General features: G+C 42.8%; 1 long non-coding RNA gene and 1 gene segment (V, D, J or C); both read left to right on the forward strand.

The window, feature by feature from the left end:
- The window catches only part of LOC129659598 (T cell receptor beta constant 1-like), a 102914-nt gene that overhangs the window by 26219 nt on the left and 58587 nt on the right, over window positions 1-18108 (forward strand).
- Window positions 1793-11613, forward strand: LOC129659605 (uncharacterized). 2 transcript variants are annotated; one of them, XR_008718145.1, is made up of 4 exons: window positions 1793-2017; window positions 10756-10845; window positions 10975-11133; window positions 11518-11613. It is a non-coding gene; the product is annotated as an uncharacterized LOC129659605 (long non-coding RNA). The 2 variants fall into 2 exon arrangements; XR_008718144.1 differs by lacking the exon at window positions 1793-2017 and having other exon boundaries at window positions 10691-10845.

An 18108-nucleotide genomic window follows, 5' to 3' on the forward strand; every position in this document is an offset into this window, starting at 1 on the left:
ATGAATTTTTAAGATGTATATATATATATATATATATATATCTCATAAATTTCCTTGAAGATATCTTGACAACATTTGCATTTATCCTGCATTTCAGAATAATTGGTATCTTTTGTAATACTGTATATCCTACTTGATGAGTTTAAAACATTATTCTCAGAAGCAGTGCCTAGTATTTAACAAATCACCAAAAGTGCTCCTGTGTGAAGAATGAGATCCTCAACTTTACAGATGAGCTTTTCAACCTCAAGCCTGGACCCAATATTTGCAAGTGAGATCTCAGCCAGCATTCTTTCTCAGAGTTCTATCCCAGGGCTGCACTTTCTCATCATTCGCATTCTAAATCATACGTCATTTCCTCTCCCTTTGTATCTCTCTCTCTCACATACACACACACTCACACATGTACCTTTCTTCCAGAAAGTGGCAGCGACAGTGTCTGAACCACCAGATTCCAAACAAGTTTCATCATAAAATTGTCTTTTATCACAGATGACCCCCGGATATAAAAATAAAACAAACATTTATCTACCAAAATAACAACATTTGATAAGAAATCATCTATGACCACATTATCATTTATCTAAGAGTCTGGAATAAATGACTTTATGCAACGAATGTAAACGTATTGCATAAATTTCAGCTCAGTGCTGGAAAATGATATGTTTGTGAGCTTGCACAATCCCATGTCAGTAAATATCTGAATTACCTGGATGTAGTATTAGCTTCCTAAGTCCTCTTAATGAAATAAAAAGTCCAGAAAATAATAATAGCAAACACAAATATGGTGCTTATTCTGTGTTAAGAACTGTTCTAGATTCTGTATATAATATTTAGAACAACTTTCAAGCAGATGCTCATTATATCCATTTTACAGGTGAGAAAATCAAGGGGAGGGTAAGAGACTTGCCCACTGACATAGCTGCTAGTTGGCAGGGCCAGAATTCAAGCCCAGGTTTTCTCCCAAACTCTTGCTCTAATCCACCGACATGGGGGTGGGAGTGGGTTTAGGGCCCTTTGATTTTTGCTAAAATTACCCAACTCACCTTTGCTTCATCTCTACTGTATCAATTTGTTATTGAGTCACTCAGTCGTGTCTGTCTCTTTGCGACCCCATGGACTGCAGCACACCAGGCTCCCCTGTCCATTGCTAACTCCCGGAGCTTGCTCAAAATCCATAGAGTCAGTGATGCCATGGTTATCTCATCCTCTGTCATTCCCTTCTCCTCCTGCCTTCAGTCTTTCCCAACATCAAGGTCTTTTCTAATGAGTCAGTTCTTTGCATCAGTTGGCCAAAGTATCTGAGCTTCAGCTTTGGCTGAAGTAACTGTATCAATTATTTGTAATAAATACAGAGGACAGAGAGAACTGGCTTTATGTTATAGCAAAACCTCTGAACCTCTTCTTGTGTTTGGCGTTCCCCCACTAACAGTGTTAATGGGAAATCAAACAGTTGACAGAGAGGCCATAGACTCTGAACATGGTAGGTATTTTCCTTTCCTAGTTTTCATCATGGTGAATGCACAGGCACAGTCTGTTTGTGACTCTGACCAGGAAATGGGAGATTCAGTCTCCTCACCACTAGGCACTTGTCCATTTAGAAGGGATATAATAAACAGCTCTGTTAGGTGGAAGGGAAAATGCAAGTGTCTTGATCGTTCTCAGTGTCTCCATGTGCAAGCTCAGCTGCGACAGTCACTTGACCGCAATGACAAATTCTGCATGTTGAGCCAGGGGGAGCTCTAGGTTCCAGCCTCTGCCCTTGGCCTCCCTCACACTTCATCTGGGGTTATACAAAGACACAGTCCTTGCCATGGGTAGCTGGGCCCTCTACCTGACCCTTTGTCTCCTGGGAGCAGGTGAGCCCAACACCCAGTCAGCAAAGTCTGGTCCTGGACGTGCAGACCCCCACCCACTCGGCACCTCATCTCACAGCAGTGTCTGGCTCCCTTCTAGGTGTCATCACCAGCCTTTGTATCTTTATCCTACAGGACCCATGGATGCTGAAATCTACCAGGTAAGATTCCTGCTCACTGAGGCTGGCCAGGATGTGACCCTGGAGTGTAAACAGAACCTGGGCTACAGTGCCATGTACTGGTACCGGCAGGACCCAGGGCAGGGTCTGAAGCTGATTTATTACTCTACGGTTGTAAAGGATATTCAGAGAGGAGACTTATCTGAAGGCTACAGTGTCTCTCGAGAGAAGCAGGAGCTGTTTCCTCTCACTGTGAAGTCGGCTCACACCAACCAAACAGCTGTGTACCTCTGCTCTGGGGGCACCACAATGGAGCACGGCCACCTCTCACCTGTGCACAAACCCACTCCAGCCCTACAGCCCCCGATACAGCCTCCCTCTAAAAACTTGTAAAGTACCCTTTCCCTTCACACTCTGAATTCCTAATCAGGAACTCATCAGAATAGACCCAGAGGATACACTTTGTTCCTTTGTGTTTTCATCACTCCTTGTACGCTTATCAACAGTTTTTCTTGACATTTTCCTATGTCCCGCTATTTTTCTAAATACAAAGGGTACAAAACTGGGTAGAAAACAGATCTTTTCTCTAAGGAGCTGACAGCCTAGTAAGGAAATAATTATGATGGATTTGAATATAATAATCTATGAAATCGTATAGTATATAATAATACAATATAATAGCAATGCTATAATCAGAAGTCCTTTGGGAGCTCTGAGGAAGACAGGCCAGTTCTGTCTGGTTGGATTAGAGAAAGCTAAGAGCATTTGAGCTTCATGAGATGGATGTGATTGTGAGTAGAACATTCGTATTAATGAGTCATACTTTGAAAAAATTACAGAAGAGAAAGAACTTAATCAACCGATAAAAATTTTATCCAGTAGAATAATTTTGAGAGATGGATGGGGTGGAGTTTCTTAACAAGATGAGTTTCTGGTTTCACGGATGTAAGTGTAGACGTATATGATAGGTTGTTGCTCGAAAGAGGAAACCGAAATAAGAAAAATATTCAGCTGTCATTAGCAGACAGGCAATCAATACAGTTTTTCAGTGGTCTTTGTATAACTTTGGTTCCTTACAAAGCTGCAACGTCAGATAAAATGGGGCCATGTTTTCAGTAGCAATCCCCACTTGAGATAGTAGAGTTTGAATTGTTTATTGGATAATGAGATAAAAATTGGAAATAGGCAGTTGTATACACAGACGTCAATAGAGCTGGGTTAGAGATTCAGGTTCTGTAGAATTCAGCCTATAAAGGATTAAACTATGGCACCAGAAAAGTCCACCCAAAATACAGATTTAGGTAGGGGTAAAATACTTGGAAATATATATTGTGGTATTCTATTTCCTTTAGGAGATAAAAGAAGACAGGAATGAACTGTATGGGGATTGATCAAGGCATGGAATGTTTAAGAGAAAGAAGAAAAAAAAGAGGGAATTAAGGTAGAATATGAGGGGCTTCCCTGGTGGTCCAGTGGTTAATAATCTGCCTGCCAATGCAGGGGACACAGGTTTGATCCCTGGTCTGGGAAAATATCATATGCCACAGAGCACCAAATCCCTTCCACCACAACTAGTATTATTTCTGTTAGTAACAATAAATATAAAATAGCTTAAAATAAACATTTTAACAAATGAAAACTTTAATCAAATGAAATATAAACTAGCTATATTTTCTGAACTAGCATAAAAGCTTTTCTCCTGATACCACGAAATGTTCTGCCCAGTAACACGATTATGAGTCTAGAAAGTGATCTCATCACCAGAAGGTTGCTGATGGAGATTTTAAAACCTCACCCTTGTGCTTCTTCGGTGCGACCATGGGCCACAGCTTCCCTGCTGTGTAGCTCTTTGTCTCCTGGGATCAGGTGAGTCCTGAGCACAGAGAAAAAATCCTGCTCTGGGCTTGCCAACTCCCTCAACCAAGTGTTTTCCTTGTCAGGGTCCCTCTTGGATTTTGTCTATAGTTTCTCTACAGGTTCTATTGATGTCAGAGTTATCCAGACTCCAGGACACTTGGTCAAAGCAAAGGACAGAAAGCAAGGATGGAGTATATTCCCCACAAAGGACATATATTTTTCTAATCGGTATCAATGGATCTAGAAAAAAGAGCTGGAGTTTTTTATTTCTTTTCAGAATGAACAAGTCCTTGATCAAATCAAGTTGGTCCAAGAAGTAATTCTCAGCTACATGTTCCCCACACTCACCTTGAAGCCTGGAAATCCAGTCTTCTGAGCCAGGAGACCCAGCGGTGTATTTTTGGGCCAGCAGTCAATCCACGGCACTGAAGTGTTACTTCCTCTTCATGCACAAGCTCACCATGGGCCCAGGTCAGGAAACGGGTGATTTATTACATTGGAAGGAAGTAACAGAAGTCAGCTGGAGCTAGATTAAGCACAATGTAATTGAATACAAGGCTAACGGGTGCTTAGCAGAAACAAAGGAGCGATGGACAGACAGTGCTGAGATATGCTATATTCTAGTCCCTTTTCTCCTTTAAACATTGAAATACCGCCTCCCTGTGTGGCTTCATCCCCATCCCAGGCTTCAAAGAACCACTGAGTGTGGGGAAGAGGTGGTCTCTCTTCTTGAGCAGGTGAGCTCTGTTACCTGCTCCCAGCTTGTCTTCCCCCATTCTCAGGTCCCCTGCACATCCAAACTGTGGTCTCCTCCATCTTCACTCTTGTCGTTGTGTGGCATAGAAAAGCGCCCAACCATTGCGCATCCAAAACTGCCCATCACTCGTCAATAATTACCCATTCATTTGCAAATTTGGAAAAAATGCTTCAGTCCGTTCAGCTATGCTTTGTGCTCCCTGGCGTACACTTGATTCCGACTAATTTCTCTCCCTCCATTTTTCTAATTCTAACTGAATTCTATTCCAAGGGGCAGCAGAAGTACACACATCTTTCTTATCTTATCTGTCCTCATATTATCTATTTTAGAGTCAGAGCCCATCCGTGAAATCACCGATTTCATCACTCTTGATATGCCAGCTGATCCATTTTAATTCCACCAGTGCTTCCAGAACAACCCTCTTTCACTGAGGCTTAACATGACTGAGAAATTTGGTTGAATTCCATGGAGTTTCAGTCTCTGGAAAAGGAGAGGGCTGAAAGGAGCCCTGAAAAATACATTTCACAGAACATGCGGACTTAGGGCGCATTATGGACATTTAAATTAAAAACATGAGTGTTATATGCTGTATGAAGTGCACTTTTCCTTTGGATAACATAAAGCAAATTTCTGAGAAATAAATTTAGGGAAACAAATTTTAAGTGACATTCAGAAACCATCAGTGTTTACCATGAAGGTGAAGGTAAAGATTTAAGAAAAGAAAAAAAACCAACAATCTAATAGGAAATGAGAAACTATACATCGAAAAAAATTCATGTAAATCTGGGAAAAAAAAATTTGTGAAAAAATGCTTTGAAACACTTAAAAAATGAATTATGTTATCCAGTTTCATCAAGAGCCTAGCCAGAGGGTTACTTGTGGCTCACATGGTGAAGAATCTGCCTACGGTCCCAGAAATCCAGGTTCAATCCTGAGTCAGGAAGATTCCCTGGAGAAGGGCATAGTATTCTTGCCTGGAGAATTCATGGACAGAGGAGCCTGGTAGGCTACAGTATATGGGGTCACAAAGAGTCGGAAACGACTGAGCGACTAACACTTTCACTTTCACATGATGATGTCAGTTTGACAGCAAGAATCAAGAACTTTAAAAAAATGCAAGAAGCAGTATAAAGATTCTACAATTATCATAAAGATAACTTGGGAATTTGACTTCAGGTCAAAATGGATAATTGTTACTTAATTGCCCTACCTCCATAAACCACTGTAGGACCTGATAAGCTTGCTTACTTTTCTTCAACATTATACTGGAGGTCTTAACCAGTGTCATAGGGCCAAACAAAAGTGAAAAAGAAATCCTAAATATTGTAAAGGAAGATGTGAAATTGTCACCATTTTCAGATTACATGATTGTTTATAGAGTGTTACTTATGGCTCAGATGATAAAGAATCTGCCTGCAATGCAGGAGACCCGGGTTCAATCCAGGGTTGGGAAGATCCCCTGGAGAAGGGAATGGCAACCCACTCCAGTATTCTTGCCTGGAGAATTTCATGGACAAAGGAGCCTGGCAGGCTACAGTCAGTCTGCAGGGTTGCAAAGAGGTGGACAACTGAGCAACCAACACTTTCATACTTTCACTTTCACTGATTGTTTATATAAGAATCAATGAGCCACAGATAGAAAAAATTAGTGAATTTCGAAAGATCAAGAGATACAAAATCAATATAAAAAAATCAAGTGTCTTTATACTAGTTGCAAACAAGTGAAAAATAAACTTCAGGAAACAATTCTGTATATGATAGTATCAACAACAGAAATACATTTAGCGAATGATGTTCCATCACAAATGGAAACTAAAGAAAATTTAAAAATGGAAAGATAACCCTTGTTTACGGATTGAAAATTTCAGTGCATTAAGGTAACAATATACTCAACAAATAATGCTGAGGTAAATGGATGAGCCTAAATTCCGGGTTGAATAAAGCACAAGTTGGAATCAAGATTGCCTGGAGAAATATCAATAACCTCAGATATGCAGATGACACCACCCTTATGGCAGAAAGTGAAGAAGAACTGAAGAGCCTCTTGATGAAAGTAAAAGAGGAGAGTGAAAAAGATGGCTTAAAACTAACATTCAAAAAATGAAGATCATGGCATCTGGTCCCATCACTTCAAGGCAAATAGATGGGGAAACAATGGAAACAGTAACAAACTTTATTTTCTTGGGCTCCAAAATCAGAGCAGATGGTGACTGCAGCCATGAAATTAAGATGCTTACTTCTTGGAATGACCAACCTAGGCAGCGTATTAAGTAGCAGAGACATTACTTTGCTGACAAAGGTCCATCTAGTCAAAGCTACGGTTTTTCCAGTAGTCACGTGTGGATGTGAGAGTTGGGCTATAAAGAAAGCTGACCACCAAAGAGTTGAGCTTTTGAACTGTGGTATTGAAGAAGACTCTTGAGAGTCCCTTGGACTGCAAGGCGATCCAACTGGTCCATCCTAAAGGAAATCAGTCCCAAATATTCATTGGAAGGACTGATGCTGATGCTGAAACTCCAATACTTTGGCCACTTGATGAGAAGAACTGACTCATTGCAAAAGACCCTGATGTTGGGAAAGATTGAAGGCAAGAGGAGAAGGGGACAACAGAGGATGAGATGGTTGGATGGCATCACTTACTCGATGGACATGAGTTTGAGCAGGCTCTGGGAGTTGGTGATAGACAGGGAAGCCTGGCGTGCTGCAGTCCATGGGGTCACAAAGAGTCAGACACGACTGAGCAACTGAACTGAACTGAACTGAACTGAACTGAAATGGATGAGTACATGGAAAGAAATGAACTTTACTGATACTTCATACCATAAACAGGAGAACGCAATGGCAAACCACTCCAGTACTCTTGCCTGGGAAATCCCATGGACGGAGGAGCCTGGTAGGCTACAGTCCATGGGGTCGTGAAGAGTCGGACACAACTGAGTGACTGCACTTTCACTTTCATGCACTGGAGAAGGAAATGGCAACCCACTCCAGTATTCTTGCCTGGAGAATCCCAGGGACGGGGGAGCCTGGTGGGCTGCCGTCTATGGGATTGCACAGAGTCAGACACAACTGATGTGACTTAGCAGCAGCATACCATAAACAAAAATAAATTTCAGATGGATCAGCGGCCTAAGTGTGAAGGCTAAAATTACAAATCTCCTAGAAGAAAGCTTAGGAAAACACCTTTGTGAGTTGAAGGTAGGCAAAAATATCTTATGACAGAAAGCAGGAACCAGTAGTAAAAAACCCTTTCTCCTTTGGCATCCTTTTTGCCAGAGGATGTTTGTTATACAGTTGAGTAATTACAAGTGAAGACCATTTTCAGCATCCGTAGGATCACATTTATGGACACACCGCACACAGCTGGCAAAGAACATGGTACATGGGTGAGAATGAGAGGCCCATGCTCTGAAAGCTCTGAAGATAAGTCAGAGGAAAAGTGGGCTATAGATAAGATTTGAGAGTCATACGAACCACCCAGAGTAGGGGAAATATTGGTCCATGACACCAAGGATCCTCTTGGTTGCCCAGAAATAAGAGTGTCTTTTTCAGTTCCTTTCCCATCCAATGTATGTCTCTTCCATTCATTCTTCTGATCATAGTAACTCACTCCTCCTCAGACATAGATTCTGCCTCACGTCTGTCATGTGTAACTCCAAAATTCTCCTGTAGGACTCTGTTGGACCCAATTACCCTGTTCTCTCAACTGATGTGACTCCCAATGATAGGTTATTTTTGCTTTTGTTACTAAGTTGCTTCAGTCATGTCCAACTCTTTGCAACCCTAGGGACTGTAGCCTTCCAGGTTCCCCTGTCTATGGGATGCTCTAGGCAAAAATACTGATTGTCATGCTCTCCTCCAGGGGATCTTCCTGACCTAGGGATCGAACCCGCGTCTCTTGTCTCTTGAATCGGCAGATTCTTTACCACTAGTGCCACCTAGGAAGTCTGATAGCAGGTTATATTCACCTCCTAAATCTCTATTCTGGTCAAATCACTGCCTACAGCAGGGGGCAGCAAAACATTAAGCTTAAGAATTGCAAATTAGGGCAATTATATTTTTCCAATTAAGGACAAACCAGAAGTGATCATCTTTATTACAATTACCCTGTTTGTGTTAATTGAACACCAGGATAAGCAATTTACTGGAATGAATCCACTTTTCTGTTGGCATGATTAATGGAGAACTCTCTACCAGAAAGAGAGAGAAGGAAGATAACACTGGGATGTGTCACATGGAATGGTGCACCAGCTGGGAAATGTGGTTGGGTGCTCCTAAATAAATCAGGAACTGTGCAAAATAACAAAAGAGAGAGAGAAGCAAATTGGGAATAAATGAGAGAGGCCATGAGTTGGTAATTATTATTATTTTTATGCTAATTTAAAAACTTTCCCCCAGTCTTTCTATTTAGCTGCATCAAGTCTTAGGATCTTTACTGGCATAAGGACTCTCTAGCTGTGGTGCATGGGTTTAGTTGCTCCACAGCATGTGGGATCTTAGTTCCCAGACCAGGGTTTGAATCCTTGATCTATGCATTTGCAAGGCAGACTCAACCGCTGGACCACAGGAAAGTCCCCATGAGTTGGTAATTATTGAAGCCAGGTAATGTGGGGATGAAATTAAAAGATGCTTGCTCCTTGGAAGAAAGGTTATGATAAATCTAGACAGCGTATTAAAATGCAGAGACATTACTTTGCCAACAAAGGTCTGTAGAGTCAAAGCTATGGCTTTTCCAGTAGTCATGTGTGGATGGGAGAGTTGGACTATAAAGAAAGTTGAGCACTGAAGAGTTGATGCTTTTGAACTGTGGTATTGGAGAAGACTCTTGAGAGTCCCTTGGGCTGCAAGGAGATCAAACCAATCAATCCTAAAGGAAATCAATCCTGAATATTCACTGGGAGGACTGATGCTGAAGCTGAAGCTCCAATACTTTGGCCACCTGATGTGAAGACCTGACTCATTGGAAAAGACCCTGATGCTGGGAAAGATTGAAGGCAGGATGAGAAGGGGACAGCAGAGGATGAGATGGTTGGATGGTATCACCGACTCAAAGGACATGAGCTTGAGCAAACTCCAGGAGATAGTGAAGGACAGGGAAGCCTGGCATGCTGCAGCCCATGGGGTCATAAAGAATGAGGCATGACTGAGCAACTGAAAAACATCAAATGTGGGGACATGGAAGTTCATTATATGATTATATCTACTTGGCATATGTTAGAAATTTTCATAACCAAAAGAAAAAACATTAGAAAGAAGGCTTGCCCAATGTGAGATGAAGTGGGATTGACTGTGGTGGGATGCCATGATATATTCACAGACTGGGTGGAGCCAGGACAAGCTCAAACAGCAAGCACCATTTGCTTATTATATCACAAAGGGCTTCAGATCATCATAGCTGAACTATGGTATTATTTGTAGTATGTTGTCTTGAAATCCTGAGCACTTGCCTCCTAAAATCAGGAACAATTTATGTTATGCTGAAATTCTTTCTCTTGAAGGAACCATTTACAGTTATTCAAAATATGAGTGAAGATGTTAATATTTCTTTGAAATCTATGCCCATATTAAGTGACTATCTCCCTGCCATGCGCCAATACTTTCAATAAAGATACGCACCTTGAAAACATTGACCAGAAAAGCATCAGCCATTTAAAGAACTGTAGCAATTTGAAACAAAGTTATCACATTGCCCTTCTTTTAAAAAAATTCTCAAACTTCACAGTACGTATATTCAAGTTGCAAAACTTATCTAGACCTGAGTTAGAAAAAAATAAATGCAGAAAAATAGAAAAGTTACACAAACTTCCAGTGAGACTAGACTCCTTTTGTTTGAGAAGATTCTGAATGTTCTCTGTTGCCTAGCTTACTGGGAGGGTGATGGTTCCTTGAATGACTGAAATAGATAAGGTCTGAGAAGCAGAGACCTTGCTCTCTGACAGATGGCAGAGAAGAGGAAGGAGTAAAAATTTCAGCATCTGTTGATATGATATACAATAAGCCAAAACACCACCTAAGAAGTAAGGGAGTGAAGAAAGTTAGGGCCTTGGGGGATGTGATGGGAAAGGGTGTGGCTGCATCTTTCTCTGAGACTTGCTAAATTGGGAGGGGCAATGACTTTGCTAACAGAATCCTTACAATTTCCTATTTCCATGCCCTGTTCCCCCAGCACTCAAAGCTGAGACCATCTTCATCCTGCCTCTCCCCACCATCGGCTCCATGCTCCTCTGCTGTGTGATCTTCTGTCTCCTGGGAACGGGTGAGTTTGGGAAACACAGGAAACCCTTGCCTTAAATTTCCTGGGTCGTGGCTGAAGCTTCTTCCTTGAGATCATGGCAAGGCGTCCCTTCCTAGGCTCTGCTCTAGTTTCTCTCTTGTTTCCTCACAGGCTCCATGGATACTGGTGTTACCCAGACCCCAAGAAATAGGATCGCAAACACAGGAAAGAGCACTGTACTGGAATGTTCTCAGACTAAGGACCATGAGTCCATGTACTAGTATCGACAAGACCCAGGACAGGGGCTCCGGCTGATCTACTTCTCCTATGGTATCAATGATATTAACAAAGGAGATGTTTCTGATGGGTACAATGTCTCTCGTAAGGAGAAGGCAAAATTCTCCCTCTACCTAGAGCCTGCTACCCCCAACCAGACGGCCATTTACTTCTGTGCCAGCAATATTTGCACAGTGCTTCCTGGCCACCTGCTCTCTACACAGAAAGACCGCTGTGTTTGCTTGGAAGGGCACACAGACTTCCTTGATGTGTGGTGTGGGTTCCTTAGAGGTTGTTTCTATGCTGTGTGAGCCCCAGTCTGAACTTAGGGCCACCTTGGGTCAGTGTCCCCAGGCCATGGGGTGACTCCTAAACCCCAGCCTAGACTGATCCTACCTCCCCTGCCTACTGAACCTCTTTTTTTTTTTTTTTTTCTAGTGGTAGTGGCCAGCCCAATACTGTTCTCCTGGGAGAATGAGCCTGAGCGTTTGGGAACACCATCGTGATTTTTAATAAAAGCATTTCTTATTAGCTTTTCCACATTGTGGCTTTTAATGGTCCTTTGGTGTCTGTCTCCAACCCACCTTTCTATATCCTCATCCATTCTGTTAAAGCCGACAGCCCCTTTATCCTGCCAGCCCTTTCTCATCCCATCCCTTCCAAGCCTACTCTTTAGGTCTGTAGTTGGTTGCCTTTATATCAAGAACAAACTGACTAACTCGTTTTCTAAAACTTCATTCTAAGTAAATTTAATCACCATTAAATCTGACTCAGAAGATGAAGTTAGTCACTGGAGAATGTGATCTATAAAAGTTATTTTTCACCTACTGCCTGACACATGGATCTCTGCTGAGATCGATCTTAACCTGCAGGAGCAAATAGACTCGCTTCATTTTCTGGATTTACTGAATTCCAAAATACTTGCCTGCTGTCCAGCATGGAGCCAAAGCTAGGAGCTAGGAGACTGCCCTTTCTCTCAGGACATTGGAAAAAACCCTGACTGCCCTGTGGGGAGGATCCTACTAGGAGCCAGTGAACTCTAGACACAAAAGTGCTTAATCAAAGGCTGCTAAGTATGATGCAAAAGTCTGCTTGAGAATCAGGTCTAAGCCTTCCTCGAGGGGTTTGTCTTCTTAACTCATAAACCTCAATTATTTCCACAGAAGAATCCACAGGACCTGATAACAGTTCAGACACAAAGAGCCCAGTTTCTTTTATTTTCTACCTGTTCTAATTGGTGGAAAAGTCATAGTTCTTTGTTTCATTCTCCTTTATGAGTTTTATCTCATCTGCTATCCCTTTAAAAAAGAAATCAGTTTTCTGTGGACTTTTGTTCCCAGCTTTTCTATGCACACTTCTTCAGCAGTCTCATCTGTAATAATAATTTATCTTTATTTCATAAACTGTAACTGTTCAATTTGTCTACTGAACATTTTTAGTGGTAGATTTTCCTAGACTTTTCTTTTGCCCTTTTTCTTCCTCATTATAAATATTCATCCTTAACCTTCTCGTGGGCTTCCCAGGTGGTGCAGGGGTAAAGAATCTGCCTGCAATGAAGAAGACCCAGGTTCAATCCCTGGGAGGGAAGATGCCCTAGAGAAAGGAATGGCTACCCACTCCAGTATTCTTGCCTTGAGAATTCCATGGACAGAGGAGCCTGAAGGGCTACAGTCCTTGGGGTCTCAAAGAGTTGGACACGACTGGGTGACTAACACTGAACCTTTCCATCCATGATCATGACAATTTCTTTCATAAGTTCCTAACTGGTAAATCCAACCTTCTACTGGCCACTTCCAGCTGGATGCTCCACAATTCAAAGTCAAGTAATTTATTGCTGAATTGGTTGCCTTTCCACCCCTACCTGCATCCATTCTGGCCAATGTATTGTATTTCTGTGTCAGTGATTGGAGCAGTGCCTCTGAGCTCCTCTTTTCCATTAGTCCTCACATTGCTTTGCTTGATAAATCTATTACTTCTATATGGCACATTGTCATAGATTTGGTTTCTTGGAAAATGGACATTGCAGGGGGCATTAATGTGCAGGAAAGTTATTAGAAAGTGACTTATGAGCCACATGGATGGAAGGAAGAAGGGGAAGTGGGGCTGCCTTGCAGCCTCAACAAAGGCCTAAGCTACATCCCCAGGGGGCTGGGAAGTTGTGTGACCATAGAACTATCCAAAGTTAAGGTGAGGGGTCCAGGTCTTAAGCTCATTTCCACTGCAGCCATGTCACTGGGATAGTGGCCCTGAGAAAAGGCATGCCCTCGGGGGAAGAGGTGCCTCGGTAGCCAAGACAATCCACAAGGAGGGTGTTCAGCCAGCAGTGCTCCTACAGATGGGGGAGAATGTCCTTCATGCCTGAAGGGGGAGATAGGAGACTATCACAGTCTCTGATACACACATTTATCAGATTCATCTGCTCCTTTCCTCCCCTGTTGCTTCTATTTCATGCAGGCCCTTGTCACCTGTGACCGAGGAGAAATACATCGCCCTCCTCACTGCCCCACCAGCCTCTCCCTGTGTCTGCTTTTCTTCCATCTTGGACATTCCCACCAGCCTGATTGGGTCTCTCATTCTTTACTTGGTGCACAAAGCCCTCTATAAATGAGTCTCTATCTAAAAATATAGCCAAGTCTTCCAAATCCACGCCAGCACTTACAGTCTAGTTCTACTGAAGGTTTTGTGTTTCCCTGAAGAGGCCAAGCTGAATTGCACAGCTAATGGCACCCCACTCCAGTACTCTTGTCTGGAAAATCCCATGGACGGAGGAGCCTTGTAGGCTACAGTCCATGGGGTTGCAAAGAGTCAGACACGACTGAGCGACTTCAAACACACACACACACACACACACACACACACACACACCTTTGCCAATACTCTCTCCTGTGTCTGAAATGGGTGATTACTTCTTGACCACTGGGCTCACTCCTGAACATCCTTTCATTCTGAGCTCAGAGGTTAGCTTATCCATAGAGGCTCTCCTGACTCCTACAAAGAAGTCTCAGCTCCTATCTATTTCGAAACTACCATAGTCAGTGCATTCTTCCATCATTCTTTCTATACTCACTCTTCCCAAGACTCTATATTCTTCAGTTTCAGAGTCATGTCCCTCCAATTATGTATCCCTAGATTGAGTGCAATGTTTGACTTAATGAAGAAATGATAGAAGAAAAGGAGGGATGGAGGCAGGGAAGGAAAATAGACTCAAATATGTCTCAAGTAGTCTTCATGATTTTCTTCCAGGTAGTATGTTTTCTGAGTTCTGGCACATGTGTATTTAAGTGCTCCGCACCCCCTGACCTACCAGTCCTTTTAAGCAGAATTATATAAGAAGACAAAGAAGAGTGGAAAGTGAGAGAAGCTGGACCAAAAGTGTATAGAGACGTATGTGACAATTATGGCTGATGATTCCTGCATCCTCAAGTGTTGACATTTAGAAATTCTCAGCAGTTGCTGCAGAGACCTCCCTGGGTGTCTACTCAGCTGTTCAGTTGTGTCCAACTCTGCGACCTCATGGACTGTAGCCTGCCAGGCTTCTCTGTCCATGGAATTTTTCAGGCAGGAATACTGGAGTGGGTTGCCATTTCCTTCTCTAGGGGATCTTCCCGACCCAGGAATTAAACCCACATCTCTCGCATCTCTTGCATTGGCAGGCAGATTTTTTACCACTGAGCCACCTGGGAAGCCAGAGACTTCCTTAGCTATACCAGAAAGGTAAGTCATTCGTGAGTTATTCTTGGATTGAGAAACAAGGGGTAGATGTTTATCCCTGCCTTCGAGCATCCCTTCATTTGAGGACCTGAGCTTCTCTCATATCTACTCCCAACCCAACTTCTACCCCGTCGTTCTTCCCTCTTTCTTTAATCACTTCTACTGTGAGACACAGATTTTATATCCAGTCGCTGCTAAGAACTTTTACCAACTCATCACTTATCCAAAAGCTTCTCACACTTGGAACAACCGAAAGTCTCTCTCCTTCCTGTTTCTTTAAAATTCATCAGAAAGAATCCTCCCAAGTCATTAAGTATCTGTTCACCAATTCCACCTTATTTTCGGCAGGTGGCAGTAAATTTTCATTTATGTTTCTCTTGCTGGCGACTTTCTATTAAAGTAAGATCAACTTCAAAGTAAAAGCAAAGGATAAATGTCACTAATGATTTGAATGATAACTTGTCTTAAAGGAGCCCTTAATGGAACAAGAGGTTTGGTCAGTTATAATTGTTATATTTCTTGAGGATGTATGAGAGACCCAGAGTGAGCAGGAGCCTATAGGTGTTACATACAATAAGTGAAGACTGAAGAAATGGTCCTCAAATTGTTGTTGTTGTTTAGTCTCTAAGTCTTGTCTGACTGTCTTGCAACCCCATGGACTAGTCTGCCAGGCTCCTCTGTCCATGGGATTTCCCAGGCAAGAATGCTAAAGTGGCTTGCCATTCCCTTCTCCAGGAGATCATCCCACCCCAGGAATCAAACCCATCTCTCTTGCATTGGTGGGAGGATTCTTTACCACTAAGCCACCTGGGAAGCCCTGATCCTCAAATAATGAATCCATAATAGTCAAAATCCAAAACCCCAGGTCAGCAGCCTCTATGCAAGAATTTTATTGAATGTCAGCTGTGTTTTCTAGTGAACTGGGGCAAAGGGAACAAGAGGGAAAAGATCCTGGGATTAACCTCTGTGACTCACAGTCAAAGCTAAAATTTTTTCTTGAGATGAAATGAAGAAAAGAGAGGAGAGAGGAGACTGGTTTGAAAGCTGTTTACTGCAGCAACACCCAAAATTTTTTAGCCAACATTACCAAAGTCTGTACTGGAAAAAACTGTGGATCTCAATTTCTGCTCTGGTGCAATTGACAATGCAGTTAAAAGAAAGATGAACCTAATATCATGAAGCCTAAGTTGAGAAAGTGGATGAAATCTGAACACCAAGTAGTGAGAAATGAGACAGAGAACAATGTGTGGTTATCACACAATAACAGCATATTTTCTGAGAACTCAGTGATGGCCAGTCACTGTTTTAAATGCTTCGTATGTATTGCCTCAATTAATCCTCACAACATGCTCTCCTGCATCATGTTTGACCGAGCCACTCTGTTGCCTGAATGTTCTTCTCTCTCAGTTTTGTAGACTTCTGACCAATTCATCCTTCCAAACTCATCTCAAACATCACTTCCTTTTCTATCCTCCCTAATTAGACAAAATCCTCCTATTATAAGCTTTCAGAGCTTTGGTGTCCTCATCTACATAGTTTCTAAAACAGGTGTGATTTAATGTTTCATCAAAAGAGTAGAGACTTAAGATAAGCCAAGCAGCTAGCCTGTTGTGGATGAGACAAGCGAACAAAAATATTAGTCTTCTGATGCGTAAAGGGATATACATGACACCACGCTACCAACAGGATGTGGGGCCCAGAAATGCAGCAACATTGCCATCACAGTCTTGATGACTTCACCAGTTGCCCATCCCACTTCCCTGGACCTGGGAGGCACTCTCCTGGCCCTGACTGTGGCATGGCTGTCAGGCTCCTCTGCTCTGTGGCCCTTTACCTCTTGGGAGCAGGTGAGTCACAGATGCAGAATTCCCTAAAATCAAAAAGGAACATCTTTCTCTGTGCTAGGTTTGCTTCCGGCTTCAGCATTAAGGCCCATCTTGGACTCTGTGACCAATTTTTGTCTTTTTCTCTCAGGCTTCTTGGATGCTGATATTTACCAGACCCCAAGATACTGTGTGATAGGGACGGGAAAGAAGATTACTCTAGAATGTTCTCAAACTATGGGCCTTGACAACATGTACTGGTATCAGCAAGACCCAGGAATGGAACTGCAGCTGATCCATTATTCATACGGGGTAAATACCATGGAGAAAGGAGAGCGCTCTTCAGAATAAGCAAAGAGCACTTTCCCCTGACGCTAGAGACCGCCAACTCCTCGCAGACATCTAGCTACTTCTGCGCCAGCGGTGACGACACAGGCCCCCACAGATTGCACAAAAAGGCAGTCACAAAAGCGAAGAAGTCCCACCTGCTTAAACCTCACCTCAAACTACGGAAGCTACTGCAAATCTCCCAGACACCTCAGCCCTGAGGGGCCTGTGTGGCCTGAGCAACAATCTGGCCAGAAAGCGATTCCTGGGTCAGTGTCTCCAAAGCCGGGGAAGGGCCCAGTCAGTCAGGACTGACTTTCCTCCTGCCTCTGACTACACTGCCCAGTGAGACTTGAATAAATTGTGTCCCTCAAGATAAGTGGGATATTAATTTGATAGTTGCCTAATAGACACCTGCAGGGGAGCCTTTGCTAGCTAAGAAACAGGAAACATTTCCTTTGACTTCTTCCACAGATTGTCTGTCTCTGGTTAATGGTTCCTTCCTCACATCAGACTTGTTTCTTTACACACAGCAACTCGAAGTCGTTTCCTTCCCCCACCTCAGTCCCCCTTCTCACAACTTCAGGTCTCCTTCTGTGATTTTGAGCTGGAAATAATAGAAGGACCTGAACTGATTATTTTCACTACTCTGTGTACACAGTTGCTCAGCCATATCCAGTGCTTTGCAGCCCTGTGGACTGTAGCCCGACAAGCTCCTCTGTCCATGGGATTTTCCAGGCAAGAATACTGGAGTGGGTTGCCATTTCCTTCTCCAGGGGATCTTCCCGACCCAGGGATCGAACCCACGTCTCCAGCATCTCTGGCATTGACAGGAGGATTCTTTACCACTGAGCCATCTGGGAAGCTTACCTCTACCTCTAATTTAATGGAATTTTAACAAAATCTACATGAGGCATAAGGAATGGAAATGGTGCCTACAAAGAAAACCCTCCAACCTCTTCTCTTTATTCAGCCCTGAATTTCTTCAGCGACCACCCTGCCCACTGGGAAGCCATTTCACAGGTCAATGCTTCTTCTTACTTGGATGCAACAAATCCAAGGGGTGTTGATTTTTATCTGTATGGGACCAGACGTGGAACCTCGAATAGATCTGTTGCTACTCAGACAGTGGGCAACAATGCAGTTGTCTGTGACAGATAAATGAAAT

The sequence above is a fragment of the Bubalus kerabau genome, chromosome 8 (assembly GCF_029407905.1).
Source record: "Bubalus kerabau isolate K-KA32 ecotype Philippines breed swamp buffalo chromosome 8, PCC_UOA_SB_1v2, whole genome shotgun sequence".
NCBI classification, from domain to species: domain Eukaryota; kingdom Metazoa; phylum Chordata; class Mammalia; order Artiodactyla; family Bovidae; genus Bubalus; species Bubalus kerabau.